We start from the raw sequence: 20,249 nt of genomic DNA on the forward strand, positions 1-20,249 counted from the left end.
ACTTTCAAAGGAAGGACAGACACTTCACTTTCAAAGGAAGGGCAAAAATTTCATTTTTTGGTGAACTATCCCTTTAAAGGCATGTTTTCAGCGACATCCAACTGTCCATTTCATCTGTCTGTCTCTTCTTGAGGTGTATGATCCCTGTACTTAGTGTGTTAGAGAGAAAAACATCTAGCAACTAATAGGCGATGTGGCTGAGTGGACTTTGCCATCACACCGATGGAATCATGGCCGCTGTCTCTCTGGAGAACTCTTGGCAGGGAGATTAGCGCAGATTGATTGGTGCTAGGAAAGGGCCCATTAACTTTCCCTTCACTCTAGGGTGTTTAGACAAGCTTCTCCTTCCTCCTCTTCCCCATCCTCTACTGTATATGTAGTGTATTTCAACCCATAAGCATTTCTCAGAGGTAAAATGGTTGAGAATGGTTGTATTTTACCATGTATTTGGGCTTAAAGCAAGCCATTTAAGTGGAGTTTAAAAGTCATTAATTTTCAGTGAAAGTTAGTGGTCTGATGGCAATATTAAGCAGTGACTGGTGGGGACAGTGAACCTCAAATGATTTGTGGCCTGATATTGTTGAGTTAAGTGGGCACAACTATTAGAAACCAGCAGTACAGCAATTTGGCAACCTGTTAACTGTTGAATCTCTGTCAGTGCCATTGCAACTTTATAGCTAATTTGATTATGAAGAATCGCTACATAACATTTGGCTTTGGAAACACTGAGTATGTGCTTATTTAAAATTAAGTAATATCTGTGAGGCTGGAGACAATTACAGTGGACAGTCTGTCAGGAACTTGAAACAGAAGAACATAAACAGATCTGAGCGCAGCGGACAGTATTGATGTGTTTAGAGATTCACAAACTGCTCTGCTGAAAACAGGCTCCATTTCAGCTTCGTCTGATCCATATTAAGAACTCAAACTTTGGAGACATTTGTAGAAAGTTAAAAAAAAAAAACATTTTAAAAATAAAAGCTGGGCCATATGCCCTGCGTATGGCACTGGCGTAATAAAAAAGAAGAACATGCAGAGGACTTTTAAAGTTTTATACCTGTTTCTTTTCAAAGTGTATGAGGGTGGTTGACATGTACAGCAGTTCTTTTCAAAGTGTATGAGGGTGGTTGAACAGTAAATAGAGACTTTAAAGTGTTATTGTAGTATTTGTGTTTTTAATAATGGATTTTTCGTGTTATATTTGTAATTTTGATTTATGTTTTCTCACATTTTATATAAAAAATTGTTTTATGATTTTTTTTATCAAAAGTAACAGTAAATACATTTATTTCTATTTCTATTTAAAATATTTTTATTTATTATTGATAATAGTGTATTTTTCTTGAGATGCAGAACAGCATTTTAGAATGATTTCTGATGGATCATGTGAAAACTAGTATGATGTCATGTGACACTTAACTGGAGTAATGACTGTCATGTGACACTTAACTGGAGTAATGACTGCTGAAAATTCAGCTGTACCATCACAGGAATAATTTACATTTTTTTTACTATGTTTATGATCAAATAAATGTAGCCTTAGTGAGCAAAAGACAATTCTTTCAACATTAACAAATCACATAAATCCATAGATTTATGAAACAACTAAATATCTGTAGAACTGATCCTAAAACGTTGAAAAAAATATTATTTCATTGACATGTTTGTCCACTACCCACAAACAGAAGGATCAAAGAAAATGAGATTTTCAGAGCATAAATTATGGTAGCTTGCAAAACAAAATGTTTCTCCTTGTGGATATTGGTATGTGTTCTAGAATAGAGATAGATTGGGAGCACAAGTTTAATGTAGATCCTAAGTGTTTCTCTGGTCTGATGAAGGACAAACTGTGGAGGGGCTGATTAGAATTCAGCAGGTTTCTCCTGCAACACTCACCGTTCTCGGCCCTGTTCTTGTGTCGATGCTGCAGCAAGTGCAGTATGCCTGCACACAGTATTGCAGTGTGGCATTGCCATGGCAAACAGCCAAGGTTTCTGACACCCATAAAACCAGCGCTGTCACTGCTGATCCCCAAGACCAAAAATACAGGGAAAGGCTTTGGACAGGCGCTGCAATGACAGGTACCTAGACATACACACACATGATGGCATGCAAAGTATGTAGAATTTGTGTAAGATGTTCAGTGTATCTTGAACAAACTAAATGCAAAAATGAGTAGATTAATATGCTCCTATTCTTGAAATCTAAACAATAAAATACTTTTACTCTGAGGGTGAATTCACAAAACATTTGCATTTTTTTTCTGCAATATTCCAATGCAAAAACTCACTTATTATTCAATTACCATCCACAATACAGTTTATCCAGCTGCAAAATGTGCTGAAATATTGCTGCATTGTGAATATTTCAATTAAGTCATTGTCATTTTTTTTTTTCCACAAACATACCTGCTTTCTATGTAAATTAGGCTCATTATAGCACCTTATTCACAAATGTCACCTCTATTTACCCGCTTTAATTAATGGTGAGCCATTCCTGCTCAGAGAAAGCAGATGAATACTATTTAAAAGAGATGTTTGTGTACATTTTCTATCAATCATGGCAGCAGTAATCCATCAAAATATGATGGATAAAATGATATGCCCATCTTGTGTCCAGTTTCTAAACACAGGAACTCATTTACATGAAATAAGTCACTCTCTGGTATTACTGCTCACTTTCTGCTTTGTCTTCCTGAGTGAAAGTGAGCCATCTGTCAAATTGTCTTAAGTGTTCAAATCCCAGTTTTCTCACTCTCTGTGTCAGACTGAGAACAGGCAGACAGCCATGAGTCCCCAGGTCTTTTCATGTGCAAATGCTTATTTTTAGAGGAACCTTAATACAGGAAATAATTGGTCTAAACATGTGCTTCCATTATAGAGTGATTTAGACTCAGGTCTGGAGTGTGCTGGGATCTGCTCTGACTGTACAGTGGGAAAGATCCACTTTGCTGGCAGGGGATCTAATGAATAGGGTCAGATTTGCTTTTAGGGGATGTTATGAATAGTGTGTTCATTTTTTATTGTGTTTTATGACCTTGTTTTCTTCTGTTTTTTTTTTTATTTGAGTGACATTATATTTTGGGTAAGATCCACTTTGCTGGCAGGGTTTAAGTGGCATGGCTCAAATACCAAAATTGCCCCATCCCTCCTACTGTATATGTAGTGTATTTCAACCATAAGCATTTCTCAGAGTAAAAGGTTGAGAATGGTTGTATTTTTACAATGTATTTGGGCTAAAAGCAAGCCATTTAAGTGGAGTTTAAAAGTCATTAATTTTCAGTGATTGAAGTTAGTGGTCTTGATGGCAATATTAAGCAGTGACTGGTGGGGGACAGTGAATCTCAAATGATTTGTGGCCTGATATTGTTTTGAGAGTTAAGTGGGCACAACTATTAGAAACAGCAGTTACAGCAATTTGGCAACCCGTTAACAGTGAATCTCTGTCAGTGCCATTGCAACTTTATAGCTAATTTGATTATGAAGAATCGCTACATAACATTTGGCTTTGGAAACACTGAGTATGTGCTTATTTAAAATTAAGTAATATCTGTGAGGCTGGAGGCAAATTACAGTGGACAGTCTGTCAGGAACTTGAAACAGAAGAACATAAACAGATCTGAGCGCAGCGGACAGTATTGATGTGTTTAGAGATTCACAAACTGCTCTGCTGAAACAGGCTCCATTTCAGCTTCGTCTGATCAATATTCTGAACTCAAATTTGCAGACTTTGTGAAAGTTTTTGAAAAAAAAAAAACTCTTAAAAATAAAAAGCTGGGCCATTGCCCCCTGTATGAACTGGCGTAGTAAAAAAGAAGACCATGCAGAGGACTTTTAAAGTTTTATACCTGTTTCTTTTCAAAGTGTATGAGGGTTGAATGTACAGACATTGCCCATGCTTTATTTCTTCCAGAACTTTTTTAAACAGTAATTCATAAATTTTATAGTATTTCTAGGACCTTAGAGACTGCGTGTTAATATTTGAACCTTTTAAAAAAGAAATTTCTCACACTATATTCTCAAAATGATTTACTGTTCAAGTACCATAAAAAAATTGTTTAAGAATCTATTAAAAAAGTAATGTAAAAATTTTAAATTGTATTTAAAATATTTTTACTTTCTATTCATCAAAGAATCTTGAAAAAAAATGCAGCACAGCTGTTTTCATCATTGATAATAATGAATGTTTCTTGAGCAGCAAACCAGCATTTTAGAATGATTTCTGATGGATCATGTGAAACTAATGATGCTGAAAATTCAGCTTTACCATCACAGGAATGAATTAGATTTTAAAATATATTAAAATACAAAACCGTTATTTTCAATAGTAATAATATTTTACAATTTTACTGTTTTACTATGTTTATGATCAAATAAATGTAGCCTTAGTGAGGATATACACTTCTTTACACTTCAACATTAACAAATCACATAAATCCATAGATTTATGAAACAACTAAATATCTGTAGAACTGATCCTAAAATGTTGAAAAAAATATTAGTTCATTGACATGTTTGTCAACTACCCACAAACAGAAGGATCAAAGAAAATGAGATTTTCAGAGCATAAATAATGGTAGCTTGCAAAACAAAATGTTTCTCCTTGTGGATATTGGTATGTGTTCTAGAATAGAGATAGATTGGAGAGCACAAGTTTAATGTAGATCCTAAGTGTTTCTCTGGTCTGATGAAGGACAAACTGTGGAGGGGGCTGATTAGAATTCAGCAGGTTTCTCCTGCAACACTCACCGTTCTCGGCCCTGTTCTTGTGTCGATGCTGCAGCAAGTGCAGTATGCCTGCACACAGTATTGCAGTGTGGCATTGCCATGGCAACAGCCAAGGTTTCTGACACCCATAAACCAGCGCTGTCACTGCTGATCCCCAAGACAAAAATACAGGGAAAGGCTTTGGACAGGCGCTGCAATGACAGGTACCTAGACATACACACACATGATGGCATGCAAAGTATGTAGAATTTGTGTAAGATGTTCAGTGTATCTTGAACAAACTAAATGCAAAAATGAGTAGATTAATATGCTCCTATTCTTGAAATCTAAAAGAATAAAATACTTTTACTCTGAGGGTGAATTCACAAAACATTTGCTTTTTTTTCTGCAATATTCCAATGCAAAAACTCACTTCTTATTCAATTACCATCCACAATACAGTTTATCCAGCTGCAAAATGTGCTGAAATATTGCTGCATTGTGAATATTTCAATTAAGTCATTGTAATTTTTTTTTTCCACAAACATACCTGCTTTCTATGTAAATTAGGCTCATTATAGCACCTTATTCACAAATGTCACCTCTATTAACCGCTTTAATTAATGGGTGAGCCATTCCTGCTCAGAGAGAAAAAGCAGATGAATACTATTTTAAAAGAGATGTTTGTGTACATTTTCTATCAATCATGGCAGCAGCAGTAATCCATCAAAAATAGGATGATGGATAAATTGATATGCCCATCTTGTGTCCAGTTTCTAAACACAGGAACTCATTTACATGAATGATGGATAAAACTGCTTTGGTAGTGAAAGTGGGCCTCACTCTGTCAAATTGTCTTAAGTGTTCAAAATTCCAGTTTTCTCACGCTCTGTGTCAGACTGAGAACAGGCAGACAGTGATCCCCCATCTGTTCATGTGCAAATGCTTATTTTTAGAGGAACCTTGAAGGAGCAGGAAATAATTGGTCTAAAAGTGCTTCCATTATAGAGATTTAGACTCAGTCTGAGTGTGCTGTATACGCTTCTGACTGTACAGTGGGAGGAAAATCCACTTTGCTGGCAGGATCTAATGAATAGTCCCCAGGTCTTTTGTGGGACATGTGACTACTTCTGTTCATCTTTGCTGTGAATTTTTATATCCACGAAATCAGTGGTTGGTTTTGCTTTTATGAACCACATTTTACATGAGACCCATGTAGACTTTAAGTGGCATGGCTCAAATACCAAAATTGTATGAAAGTAAAAAGTATAGTACACTGTTCATTTAGCTGTATTGAGAAATGGACCTCTTATTATTAATTGTGTTCAAATCCAGTTTTCTCATAGATAAGTCTGGAGACCGCCATGTGACTGTTGTTTGGATGCTCAACTGGATTACATTTATACACTTTATATATGGAGTTGCTGGGATCTTATAGACTATACAGTGGGAACGATCCACTTTTGCAGGATTAATGACTGGCGCCCAGTGCATCCCCAAAATTTACTATACTTCTGTTCATTTTTTATTGAGATAATGACCTTATATCCACGAAATCAGTGGTTGGTTGGTGGTTTGGTCCCCACAATGACCCACATCCTTCTGTTATATGATCAAAGTCAAGAATTTGATAAGAAAAGCAAAAGAAAAGAAAAGAAAATCAATTCAAAAATCAGTGGGGCTTATATTTGCATAGACATGACCCCTGGACAGTTCTTTTTTTATGTTTTCTCTGCTTTTTTCTAATGGGTTAACACATACATTATATATTTATGTAGCTATATATTTTATGTAGCCTGGAACAACATCCTTATATTCACTTTTGTTTAAGAATGTCTCAGTAGAGCCTGTAATGCAGGGATAAAAAGCCATCTGTCCATTTGTGTCCTTCTCAGCCCGTTTTGTGTATGATGTGTTTGGACATTTGCAGAAGTGTGTGTGTTCAGTAATCTGAAAGGCCTTTTAAGACTCTTTATGTTAAAGGCTGTGATTTTTGCAGGAATCAGTGGCTCAACAAAACAAACTGGGTCATTTAGGGCTGAAAAGCCACCCACCTCAATCCATTGATCATGTGTGAGGAGCAGTGGGGAAAAACTCGCTTTCAGGAGCAACTGGATCATGTGGACATGGTTATTGTCTGCTGTGCCCATCAGTCATTTCAGCAGGAGCTGGTTGAGGCTCTGCTTATTGTGCCAAAGATGTATAGTTGTAGTAGACAGGAGATGATTGATGGCAGTTTATTGAGTGTATGTAACATTATCCTGAATGTGTCATTGTTGATTGTTTAATGCGGCAGGTCCTATTAGATGCATGTGCTTTGGGCCTTACCGCTAAGCTTTATGAAATCCAGTTTGTGATCCAAGAAAGTGTCTCTCTCTCTCCATTTCCCTTAAATCATCCTGTCTTCCCATTGTCTTTTGCATTTATGTGGTCTGGATAAGCAGACTCTTGTCTCTCTGCTCACTGTTGCTATGCGACCACTGATTGAGCATGAGTGAGATACAATTTACCAATTAGAGGCCTTCTAAATTAAAGACGGTGTCAAGGGTTCCTGTGCTTAAAAAGGAGCGCTGTCCGTCAGGGACATCTGATGTACAGATTGTTAATGGCCTGAGACCCCTGCCACTGAAGATGGTGTTGTTTATGCAGCTACTTCAAGAGATTTGGAGCTCTCTGAATCCCATTTATTACACACTGACATGCCGACAGGGTGAATTCAGGTCAGTTTGGCTACTCTTGATGTCTCTGTGGCAAAACAGAGCCCAGTTTTTCTTAGTTCACCCCTAGAAGTTTTGGTATAATTTAATGGATAACTGCATACTTTATTTTGCTCACCAATGCTGCATTTATTTGATCAAAAAGTATTTTATGGTAAAAAGTTAAAATTTTAAGTAACTGTTTTCTATTTAATTATATATTTTAAAATTTAATTTGTTCCTGTGATGGGAAAGCTGAATTTTTTGCAGCCATTACATGACAGATTTTGAATATGAATATACTATATATAAATGTTTACCTTTACATAGACTGAAAAAGAAAAATATATAGACTATATGAATGCTTCACTTAATCATTGCAAGATGATTTGTAGTGCATGAGCATGTAAACACATATTTGAGTCTTTTGTGGGATTATGTACACACAGATGTTTGTGCGAAAATTGTCTAGTTTGCATAGAGGAGAATTGCACAAAAAAAGAATGTTTCAGACAGTTTTTCTGTGATGTGGTAAGGTTGGGGGGGGTGTTTTGGGGGTGGAGGAGGGGAAATGGTCCATGTTTCAGGAGGTAGAGGGTTTGTGTGGGGTTTCAGAGGAGAGCGGGGTAATTTGAGTTCAGGGCTCGCAAAGCCTTGGGGAACAAGCTGTTGAGCAGTCTAGCGGAGCGGGCTCTGATGCTCCAGTACCGTCTTCCTGATGGTAGTACCTGGAAGAGACCGTGGGAGGGATGGGTGGGGTCCTTCACAATACTGTTGGTTTTGCTGGAGCATCGTGTAAGGAAAATGTCCAGGATGGAGGGGAGAGGTGCACCGATGATCTTTGCAGCTATGTTCACTGTCCGCTGGAGGGTCTTGCGGTCTGCTGCACGACAGTTCCCATACCAGACAGTGATGCAGCTGGTCAGCACGCTCTCAATGGTTCCCCTGTAGAATGTGGTGAGGATGGGTGGAGGAAGACTTGCTCTTTTCAGCCGGCGGAGAAAGTGTAGGCACTGTTGTGCCTTCTTGGAGAGTGACATGGTGTTGGTGGTCCAGGTGAGATCCTCTGTGATGTGCACCCCCATAAATTTAGTGCTGCTGACTCCACAGTCGAGCTGTCGAAGGTCAGTGGGGGGTAGTCAACAGAGTTTCTCCTGAAGTCCATCACAACCTCCTTTGTCTTCTCCACATTGAGGGACAGGTTGTTAGTGCCACACCATTCAGCCAGCTGTGCCACTTCCTCTCTGTAGTGTTTAATCATCTCTGTTGCTGATGAGACCTACCACAGTTGTGTCATCCACAAACTTGATGATGTGGAGCGGAACTTGTAGTTTATTAATGAGCTGTTGTGGGATTATTGTGTTGAATGCTGAGCTGAAGTCGATGAACAGCATTCTGACGTAGGAGTCTTTATTTTCTAGGTGGGTAAGAGCCAGGTGGAGGGTGGAGGAAATTGCATCGTTTGTAGAGCGGTTTGGACGGTATGCAAACTGGAGCGGATCAAGTGTGTTGGGGAGACTGGTTTTGATGTTGTGCATGACTAACCTCTCAAAGCACTTCATCATGATTGGAGTCCGCGCTATGGGACGGTAGTCATTTAGACAGGACACAGGTGATTTTTTTTGTTACCGGTATGATGGTTGTGGATTTGAGACACGTGGGGACAATTGCCTGGCTCAGCGAGGTGTTGAAGATATCTATTAGGACATCTGTCAGCTGTGAAGCACAGTCTTTCACTACACGTCCAGGTATGTCATCAGGACCCGCAGCTTTGTGTGAGTTTTGTTTTGCATTTTTGATGCCACAGGACAGATTGGCTCTTGCTGTTTGCATCAATGCACTTTTTGATATAAGCACTCACAGTTTCAGTCTACTCCTGCAGGTCTGTGAGGTTGTTGTAGGTGGCTGCCTCTTTAAACATGTTCCAGTCTGTGCGCTGAAAGCATTCCTGTAGTTTTGAGGTGGCATCATCTGGCCAAACTGTGATGATTTTTTGAACCGGTTTGGCAAGTTTCAGAAGTGGTCTGAATGCTTGAATTAACATAACAGAGATGTGGTCAGAGTACCCGAGGTGGGGGCGGGGTACAGCCTTGTACATGTTCTTTTCTGTTGTGTAAACATAGTCCAGTGTGTTTTTTACCCTTGTTACAAAGTTCACATGTTGGTAGAACTTTGTCAAAACTGTCTTTAAGTTTCCGTGGTTGAAGTCACCAGCTATTATGAAAAAGCCATCGGGGTTATTTGTTTGTTCTTTGCGTTAGCACAAGGGGCGATGTAAACTGTGACAATAACAATGGCCGTGAACTCCCGCGGCAGATAGAACGGTCGACACTTCACAAACATAAACTCAAACAGTGATGAACAGAGTTTTCTCACTACCACAGCATTATTACACCACTCTTTGTTGATGTACACACACAATCCACCTCCACGAGACTTACCAGGCAGTTCTTTGTCTCTGTCCGCTCGATAGCAGGCAAGTCCATGTAGCTGAATTGCGGAGTCTGGGAAGTTGTCGTTTAGCCATGTTTCAGTGAAAACAAACACACAACAATCCCTTGTCTCATGCTGTGTAGACTGACTGAGTTGAATTAAGTCCAGTTTATTTTCCAGAGAGCGAACGTTTGAGAGCATGAGTGATGGAATCGCTGGTCTAGTGGGGTTAGCCCTTAGCCTAGCTCATGTGCCTCCATGCCTGCCGTGCTTCTGTCCCCTCTCACACTGTCAGCGTCGCTTTTTTGTGCGGGTAGCGTCAGTAGGCGAGGCCGCGGCCTCGGGGTTCGGCTTCAGCAGCAGACAGAGGCCTCTTAGCTTCTCAGAAGTCTCCGGCAAAAGCTGTTGTTTGTACACACTGCCGATTTCCAAAAGGCTCTGTAGATCATAGATGTGTTTCAGAGTGTTTATCTGATGGTTTTGCGATAAGGTCAGACTGTTCGAAGACAAGGAAATGAGACTAACAGACATAAAAACACTGTTTTTGGGACCTGGAGAAGCAGCTGCGTCTGACCACACCGCCATCTTGGATTTTAAAACAAGGTACTTTCAAGCACCAATATAACTAATTTTAGTGAGGTTTATTTTGCTCCTCATTTACTTGTTTTATAAATGTAGAAAATAAGATGAAAATTCTAATTGAGAAAGTGATTTTTTTTGCAATGTTATCTAGAGATGGGCACGAGTACTCAAGCACATTAAAGCAAAACGAGTGACCATGAAAACAAGGATTTTGCATGATCACTCATGATGCAACTAAATGGAACGGAATGCACGGTCTTTCAAATGTATAGTGAATTTTTGCCCACAAGACAAAACATGATGCCTCATGTTTAGAATTCTATTGTAACAGGGCATTTAATAATGACCCCGTGAGACATTGAAAAAAAAACAGCAAAACATGATTCAGACGTCTCAAGTACTCAGACAGGTACTCACCATTCCCCATCATTTCCTGTCTTATTGCTACCATACTATAAATGTGTAGAAAAAAAATCAGCAATCTTGAAGAATATGGTGAACTCCTTACTCTGTCTCTCCTTCTCGCTCTCTCTTCTGGTCCTGAACAGACACTCTCAATCACGGCCCCAGATCCATTACACTCAGCTCTACAGCTCCCTTTTTACAAAGAAGAAAATCCATTAGTGTGTGTGTGTTTGTGTGTGTGTGTGTGTGTGTGTGTGTGTGTGTGTGTGTGTGTGTGTGTGTATGTGTGTGTGTGTGTTTTGAGAGCGAACATGAGGGCATGTAATAGAAAGAAAGATGGGGAGAGAAACACACAGCTGCAATATCTCGGTGTCCTCCATGTGCCTCTACTACAGCTGTTTTTAAGCCTTGTCATCACACAGATGCATGTTTCTGAGTGTGTGTGGGTATGTTTGCTGTTTAGCAGTTCTTACCAGGCAGTATTTACCATAGTTCTTGTATAGTGTATAGTGACTAGGTTCACATTAATATTTGTAGTAAAACCCATAGATAAAATACAAAAAATTGATTCCTTCATTCCCTTAATAGTTTTATATAGCACTTCAAAAATATCATTGTAAATTCATACCAAATTCATCCCAATCCCCCCACTAATTACTATCCATAAAATACAAATTTACTAACGTGTTAAAATATTAAATAATTTAATTATAGTTTAATATTTTTTAAAAAACATATTTTTAATAATTTTGGAAAAACTACAATTTACTAATAATTTAGTAATTATAATGATTTTGAATACTTATTTTCTGATAATGAAACCATGCTTTATAGACCTTAAATGAACAAAACTGCTTCATTTCAAGTAAAATATGACTGAAAGACTTGCGGTTCAGTAAGTGAATCAGATGGTAATTCAGTACCCATTCTGATGAATTCAGTTCATCCAGTGAAAGATTCGTCAGACTGGTTCAAACCAATAACAGGTGAGTCTTTTTTATGGTTATTCAATAACTGTTCTGATAAATTTCAGTTTCAGTTACTTCAGTTATTTCGGTTATTTCAGTTACTGTAGTTCATTCAGTAAAGGGTTCATCAGACTGATTCAAACATATTTATGATAAATAATTTATTATAAGAACTGACTCATCTATTCATGAATAATGTTTCAATTCATGTTTATTGTGCAGCCAGCCCATAAGAAAAGTCTGCCTTTACATTATATCATCATGTTCAGACTGCAATCTCACAACTTTGGGAAAATAAGTTTATTTTGCTGTGGTGCAGAAAGATGTGAAGTTATAAAACTATACGCCTGTTAAATACAAATTATTGTCACAGGTGGGTCTTTCAGCACTACTATTAAGAAAGTGTTGAGTAAATGTGTTTATAATAAAAAAAAAATCTAAAAATAATGGCAAGGAGTTCTGATAACATGCATATGGGGCAATGGGCTGGCTGTTCATTAGCATAGCGAGGGCAGCAGTGTGAGCTGCATTCTGCTCCCCCGTGTGCACATCTTTCTTGCTGCATCAGCAGTGTGGTGGCAGGGTGCATACAGATGCAGGGCTCACAGCTGCATTGAGTCCTTGAGGAGATGCCTTTCTCTCCTCGTCCCGTAGGGAAGAGGTGATGCTCAAGGCAGATCTCATCTGAGCGACGGTGTCATGGCTGGTCAACGTCATGCCGTCGCATGTGACATAGATCATCCTCCCCCATCCCTTGAGGCAATCTGGGACTCCGCAGCCTTGAGGATCAGCTAATTAAACCCTCAGCGGTGGCAGGGGAGCTGGCTGGGTGCCAACCCACCTGGGCATAATGACGCACACAGTTAGTGACATGAACCGGAGAGCAGCACTCATACGATTTGCCCTTTCTGAGTCACAGCAGCTCTTCAGAAGAAAATTTTGCTCACAGTCGCCTTAGTCGCTGGTGGCCACCGTCCCTTGAGGGCAATGCTGCAACGAGACACTTATGTATTCACCCATACATCATGTCATTGTAAAAAACAGTGGTAGTGTTGAAGTGTGGGTGTTGGTTTATTTGGCTACTATCAGGGTGATGAACTGGACGCGTCAGGTTGATTTGTGATCCTGTCTGCTGCATCTTCTGATTAAATGTGCTTTGGATTTAGCAGTCTGGGTAAGAGGTATGTACAGGGCTTGGATGCAGACCTTGAGGTTTTATTGCTCTGATTTGTGGCTGTAGTCTGAGCTTCATAATTAGTAGCCTTGAAATTATGTGAAATAACATATAAATAACATTATTAGTGAAATACCATTATAAGTGGTGCTTGCTAAGGCACACTATGCACTAACCCTAAGTATTACACTTTGGCATGTAACTCATCCCACCTCACGTTTGTGGTTTGTTGTGCTTTTAAGTGGTTGACCATATGATTTTCATGTGGAAGATTATAAAAGAGGCAAAAGTTCCTATGGACCTAAACACTCTCTCTGCTGGACAGTGGCCTTCCAGTACCGAAGTTGAAGAGTCTTGTCATAGAGACTTTTGTCTAGCTAGCAACCAAATACATTACCCTAGCAACCACATAGCAAGCATTCAAAACACCCTAGCAACCATCCAGAACACCCTAACAATGTCTTAGCAACCATCTGGAACACCCTAGCAACACCTTAGTAACCATCTAGAACACCCTATCAACTGCATAGCAACACCTTACCAACATCCAGAACATTATAGATTCCACCTAGCAATGTAACTCAATAACAATGCTCTAGCAACATTTAGCAACACCCTAGTAACCATCTAGAACATCCTAGCATCCACTTTGCAGTGTGACTCTATAATAGTATATAATAACAGTGATATATATAATATATATATATATATATATATTAAAAAAATTAAAAAAATGATATATATATATATATATATATCATAAACCATCTAAAGCACCCTAACAAATGCATAGCGACACTCTAGCAACCATCTAGAACACCTTAGCAACTGTACAGAAATGCCCTAGCAACCTTATAGAACAGCCTAGCATCATGGTGGCTGGTTTTGTACCACTCACATTTTTTACAGAAAATACAAAAATGTAGTTTAGTTATACAATGCACAGACCAAGAAACAGAAAATGGAATTTTGCTACTCAGACACACTCATAATCTGTCGGCAGCTGTGAGGGGAATGTGTGTTTCTTTGTGCCCCACAGTTCATTACATTTAAGAGGCCTTAAGACTCAGATGTGTGCAGTGGCGGCTGGTGCTTATCCAGAGTGGAGAAGCACAGATGTCGCTTATCAGTTGAATTTATTTGCTCCCAAAAGCTGCTTCGCAAACTGATGCTAAACAGTTCATATTGAAAATTATTGACCAGACTTAAAACTGCAGTATTTACAAATGCTGGCAGGCAAGAGACAAGATTATGAATGGCAGGCTAAATGTTATGAGCGCTAACAGCATCTGTATCTCCAAGCGGTCTGCGTAAGACTGAATGCCAGCTGTTTTTATTTTTTATTTTCATTGATGGCATATGATGAAATTCACAACAGCACTCTTGTTAGTGGGTGCTTTATGTAATTTTGTTTTGACTGTACTAAAGCACAAAAATATGATAACATGTTTGCAGATATTTAGGAAACATGCTAAGTTCACATACATGTTTCTCTGAAAAACAATACTACAGCCAGTTATTCTACTTTAAAATGTGTGTTCTGTGTCGGAATGTCAGTTTTTGTTTTGATCTATGTGATTCGGACTACCAATTTTCACAGTAGTATTTTGACACCCTTGGATGCCAGTTGGAAGAAAACACAGTATTTTGCATCCATGGAAGCAAACAAACTGGTTCAGAGATTGCAGATTCCACCTAAAGAGCAATGGCATCCATCTAAAAAAAACTCTATGACCAGCGAATATTAAAACTCAGCTAAATCAACTCATCAACATGGCTCGTCGCCTTCCATTGACAACTGTGCTCATTCCTGTTGTGTGTCCTCAATCTGGCAACTCAAATGATTGTTGTGTCTGAGGAGAACGGAGCATTAGAAAAAACTCTCTCCAGTATTTTAAATTAGGACTGCAGTACCCATTTCATCCACTAATTGTCAATATTACATAGTGCAACTTTAAATATTTGTAGTTTAATTTTTAAAGAATCTTTGCTACCCATCTAGACTTAAAGCAATCACTGTATGCAATCAGCCTGTTTATTCCCTAAAAACAATCCTAGTCAACTCAATGCACATCACAGATGGATATCTCAGTGTGGTGGGAACGTCGTCTACCATCTCTGCCCAGAGCGCCTCTGCTTCCTGCTCTTATCAGCATCAGTCTGCTGCAGAGGCCACCATCCTTTCTGCGGTCCGGAAACCAAGAGATTTGAGAGAAAGAGCAAGGAGGAGGGGAAGAAGAGCCCTCAGGATCAATACGCATATGAGCACTGGAGGAAAGACATGGTGTGAGCGGAGATGTAAACCATATGGCACTATTAAACCCTACACCAGTCACTTAGTGCAGCGGGCCGTGGGAGTCCATACACAAGTCTGCTCTCTCCCCTGCGCCCTCCTCGACACACTCATGCATGGCTGCCTTCCTAATCACCACTCCTCGCCCCGCCCTCCTGCCCTGTCCCGCACAGAGCCTCTGTCCTTCAGGACATGTTTAGCCTGAGATTTCATGCTTCTGCGATCCACGCTGCAGGTGCCCGTTGAACATATTTAACCCTGCTTTTGTCCCCAGTTATGGCTCTCCCCTGCGTGAGGAAGCAGTAATAACGCTATTGTGATCGCCCTGGCGATTCCCTTGTTAAGAAAGCTGTGAAATCAGTTGTGCTTTCTGCTTACAGGATGCACACACTCACACATGAAATGGCAATACGCAGCAGGTGATCGCAGAATGAGCTGCGAAGCTCCGCAGGGTGGGAATAAAGTAGATGAATGAGATGTTAAAGGAGAAGAAGAGACATGAAGAACGAGAGAAGAGGGGAGATGGAGTGGAGGGAGGCGCAGCCCACCTCCTGACTGCCATCTGCACATTCATTAACCTGCATGCCACAACACACTGCTGCGATGGGACGGGCCAATCAGGATCCTGTGTGTGTGTGTGTGTGTGTGTGTGTGTGTGTGTGTGTGTGTGTGTGTGTGTGTGTGTGTGTGTGTGTGAGAGAGAGAAAGAGAGAGCGAAAGTGTTTGTCTCTGCTCATCTTCCAAATCTGTTATTAAGATTGTATCTCTGTAGATATTTTAGAACAACAAAGAAAGACTGTGTTTTTAGGATTTTGCATGATGTAAGAGGTGTTTGGAACTATTGTTATGATTTGTTAAAGTGCCAAATTGTCTTTTCTTTCTTTTCTTGCATAATTCTTTGTGTGTGTGTGTGTGTGTGTGTGTGTGTGTGGTGTGTGTGTGTGTGTGTGTGTGTGTGTGTGTGTGTGTGTGTGTTGGTAGAGATGTTTGTGTTAAGCAAGTGGGCAGGGCAAAGGAGACATCAAAGAGGTCTTTGGCCCTTGATGCCCTTCACATGCACAGCTCCATGGGGCCAGAACAAGGCCACATCAAAGGGCTTCAAAGGGCCTCTGAAGCAAACACCTATTAATAACATATTGTAACCCAGGCTTTTTATGAGTTCACAGTCACTTACATTTTTAGATGTATCATGTACGTGATTTCATATTTACAAAATATTTGTCTTGTCAGTTTGATTCAGACACCCTTTCTAAAAAATTTTAATGCAAAAGTAAGCTATTTCTTGTGTATGTGCAAGGCTAAATTCTATGTGTTATGTAAATAATTACATGACTAAAGAAGTCGATTAAATGGTAAAACAATTTGCACAACAAACCAGTGGGTTTATGATTATGATTATGATAATAAAATAAAATAACAGGATAACAAATGCCAGTTTGCAACCTCAAGAAGCATGACAGACTGTTTTTATACAGCTAAAATGACTGAAAGTGGCTGACATTGGAAGTCTCGCACAGTGAAAAATGGTTGAGCCCATTCTTACATTAAAATAAGGTGGACGTTTTGCTTAACACTTGGCAGCAAGGTCTTTCTCAAAGTGGCACAGCAGAATTGGACTGCATTCAAATCCCAGGACATTTTGTGGCATCTGAGACATTTATGCACTAGACAATAGTCTTTGTTTAAATCTTCAAATTTCAAAGGATAAAATGATCTCTATTAAATGACTTTTAAAAATGATCTGGTAACCATCCTTGTTACAGCCATTGAATTGAACATACACAGTAAAAAGTAGTAGTCGAAAATGAGCATTATCACCAGTAGATCAAAGGTGCATACCAATTCACGTACTTATGTACTATTTTAGGTCGTTTTGTAGTGTAAATAGTGAGAGTAGTGTGTTCACACTGAAAATTACAAACAGAAAAGGTGCACTTTCTTTGCTCCATTTAGGGCGAACACAGTTGGGGAATAAATTACTCATGGAAGGACAGGTGTGTTGTGGAGAACCACACATTAGATCAGGGGAAGATTTTATTCTGATACATAGTCCTTTTTGGTCATTTTTTTTAATCATGCATTATCAGAAGCTGGATGGAGAGAATGGTACCATAGCACCCACACATACTGTAATGATCACATCAGAGCTTGACAAGTATTGATTCTGACTGTAATTTGTTCTGCACTGCCATCTCGATATGGCCCGTCATTTATCTAGAGAGCGGCTCAATGGGTGATTTGAATTTGGTTGCTTTTGCAAAGATGTTTTAAATCATATAATACATAGACTACAATGCTACAGGTTCAGTGTTAAAGAGTGTCTTTTCCTTTTATCAGTCTGCTCTCTTATGAAATCGCACAGACTGTCTGCCCGTTCCTCCTCCTGTGCTCATCAGCTCTGAGATCTCGACAGACTTGGCCTGCAATCAGACCAGCTGTAATGAATTTATACTCTGCAATGGGTTTCGTTCCTTTTGGGATCCAGATCTGATAGTGCCGCTTGGTGCACACGGTGCAAGTTTTCCGGTCTTTTGCAATTGTAGCTTGTCAAATTGTATGACCCCAGTGTGTTCTTGGGTAAAAGCCTTGGCAAACTCTGCAACATCAGCGTCATTTATATCACGCTGTAGCCAATGCAAAGGGATAGTTTACCCACAAATATAAGTCTGTCTTCATTTACTTATCCTCATGCTGTTCCAGATTTGAATGTTGTTGTTTTTTTGTACCATACAGATTTTTACTGTTTGGATGAAAAAAAAAATACAAAATTCTAAATGTCTTCCTTTGTGTTCTGCAGAAGAAATAAAGTCATACAGGTTTAGAACAGATGAAAGATTTTGCAATACAATGATATACATTTTTTTAAAACTTTTTTTTTGTGACAGTAAGCATTATGGATGAGGTTCTGAGCTTTTCCCTTTATTTGCTGATGCTACTTTGTGTGTGATGTCTGCTGTCTGCTTGAGATTTCGTGAATTAGTTTGGAGAGCGCATGTATTTTTAATGGTGCCAAGATCACTGCACCATTCAGATCCACTTGCAGGAACAGCTTTTTTGATTAACCTATTTGATGGGCTTGTTTCTGACATCGTCTCTTAGCTGGATGTGAACACATGCTATATTTGTGTTTTATTGGCCCTAAAAATGATTATAGAGAAGAATCTTCTTACACAACATGCTCTCGCTGAGTATTACACCCTGTAGCACAGTTTCTCTCTCTCTCCAGCCCTAATATGAAGTTGTGTGTTGAAGCTCACACCCCCAAAATGGTTCTGTGTGTGAAAGAGAGGCTGATTTGAAGCGTGGGTCGATAGCGCTGGCACCGCACAGACCTACTGAGCCAGATAACTCAGCCACAAACAGCTCTTCATTACTCTCATAAGACTTGAGTCTCTGTGAGAATGAAATGTGTCGTTTGGCCGATATGAGAGGCAGGTGCTGCATCCCGATCTGAGGGATTGGATCGATATGATGGGCTGCAGGCGGTCCGTCATTACCGCACGACTCCAAATGAGCTTTTGTGTTTTTAGATTCGTCTTTGAGAGAAATTGTTAGATAATTAATGTCTGAAAGTCTGAGACCATGTTAAAAAAAGATTTATTTTTAATCTTTATAAAAACAGGTTTATTTGGAAGAAATTTGGAAAATTAATAAAATTAATCCCCAAAAACCACATGGTATTAATTATTTACATTGTGTATGTTAATTGTTATGTAGGAAATATTTTATTTATAATTTTTTTTTAATTAAAAGAAAGAACTTTTCAACTACATTAGTATACAGATAATATATTTTGTCAGGAATAGATATTTATTAAATAAGTAGAAAAAATTTAATAGTTAATTTAAAAAAATCTGAGTTTATTTTGAAATTATTTGGACAGATAAATAAATTATACAAGCAAGCAAAAATGGATGCACCAAATACTACAAAATTTTGAATGTCATTAATATATAGTTAATATTAATATATGTCAATGTTAATTCATTTGTCATGTTAATACACAAACACACACACACACAAACACATATATACAGGTGCATTTCAATAAATTAGAATGTTGTGGAAAAGTTCATTTATTTCAGTAATCAAAGTTTCACTCAAATTGTGAAACTTGTGTATTAAATGAATTCAGTGCACACGGACTGAAGTAGTTTAAGTCTTTGGTTCTTTTAATTGTGATGATTTTGGCTCACATTTAACAAAAACCCACCAATTCAACAAATTAGAATCTCAACAAATTAGAATACCTCATAATACCAATAAATAAATAAACAAATAGTGAACTGCTGGCCTCCTGGAAAGTATGTTCATTTACTGCATATGTACCCAATACTTGGTAGGGGCTCCTTTTGCTTTAATTACTGCCTCAATTCGGCGTGTCATGGAGGTGATCAGTTTGTGGCACTGCTGAGGTGGTATAGAAGCCCAGGTTTCTTTGACAGTGGCCTTCAGCTCATCTGCATTTTTTGGTCTCTTGTTTCTCATTTTCCTCTTGACAATACCCCACAGATTCTCTCTGGGGTTCAGGTCAGGTATGTTTGCTGGCCGGTCAAGCACACCAACACCATGGTCATTTAACCAACTTTTGATGCTTTTGGCAGTGTGGGCAGGTGCCAAATCCTGCTGGAAAATGAAATCAGCATCTTCAAAAAGCTGGTCAGCAGAAGGGAGCATGAAGTGCTCCAAATTTTCTTGGTAAACGGGTGCAGTGACTTTGGTTTTCAAAAAACACAATGGGCCAACACCAGATGATTACATTGCACCCCAAATCATCACAGACTGTGGAAACTTAACACTGGACTTCAAGCAACTTGGGCTATGAGCTTCTCCACCCTTCCTCCAGACTCTAGGACCTTTGTTTCCAAATGAAATACAAAACTTGCTCTCATCTGAAAAGAGGACTTTGGACCACTGGGCAACAGTCCAGTTCTTCTTCTCCTTAGCCCAGGTAAGACACCTCTGATGTTGTCTGTGGGTTAGGAGTGGCTT

General features: G+C 39.1%; 1 protein-coding gene across 1 annotated transcript in view; it reads left to right on the top strand.

Moving 5' to 3' along the window:
• The window catches only part of LOC109112229 (gamma-aminobutyric acid type B receptor subunit 2-like), a 185,862-nt gene that overhangs the window by 142,711 nt on the left and 22,902 nt on the right, over positions 1–20,249 (top strand). The window lies entirely within an intron of this gene.

The sequence above is a fragment of the Cyprinus carpio genome, chromosome A19 (assembly GCF_018340385.1).
Source record: "Cyprinus carpio isolate SPL01 chromosome A19, ASM1834038v1, whole genome shotgun sequence".
Lineage (NCBI taxonomy): Eukaryota > Metazoa > Chordata > Actinopteri > Cypriniformes > Cyprinidae > Cyprinus > Cyprinus carpio.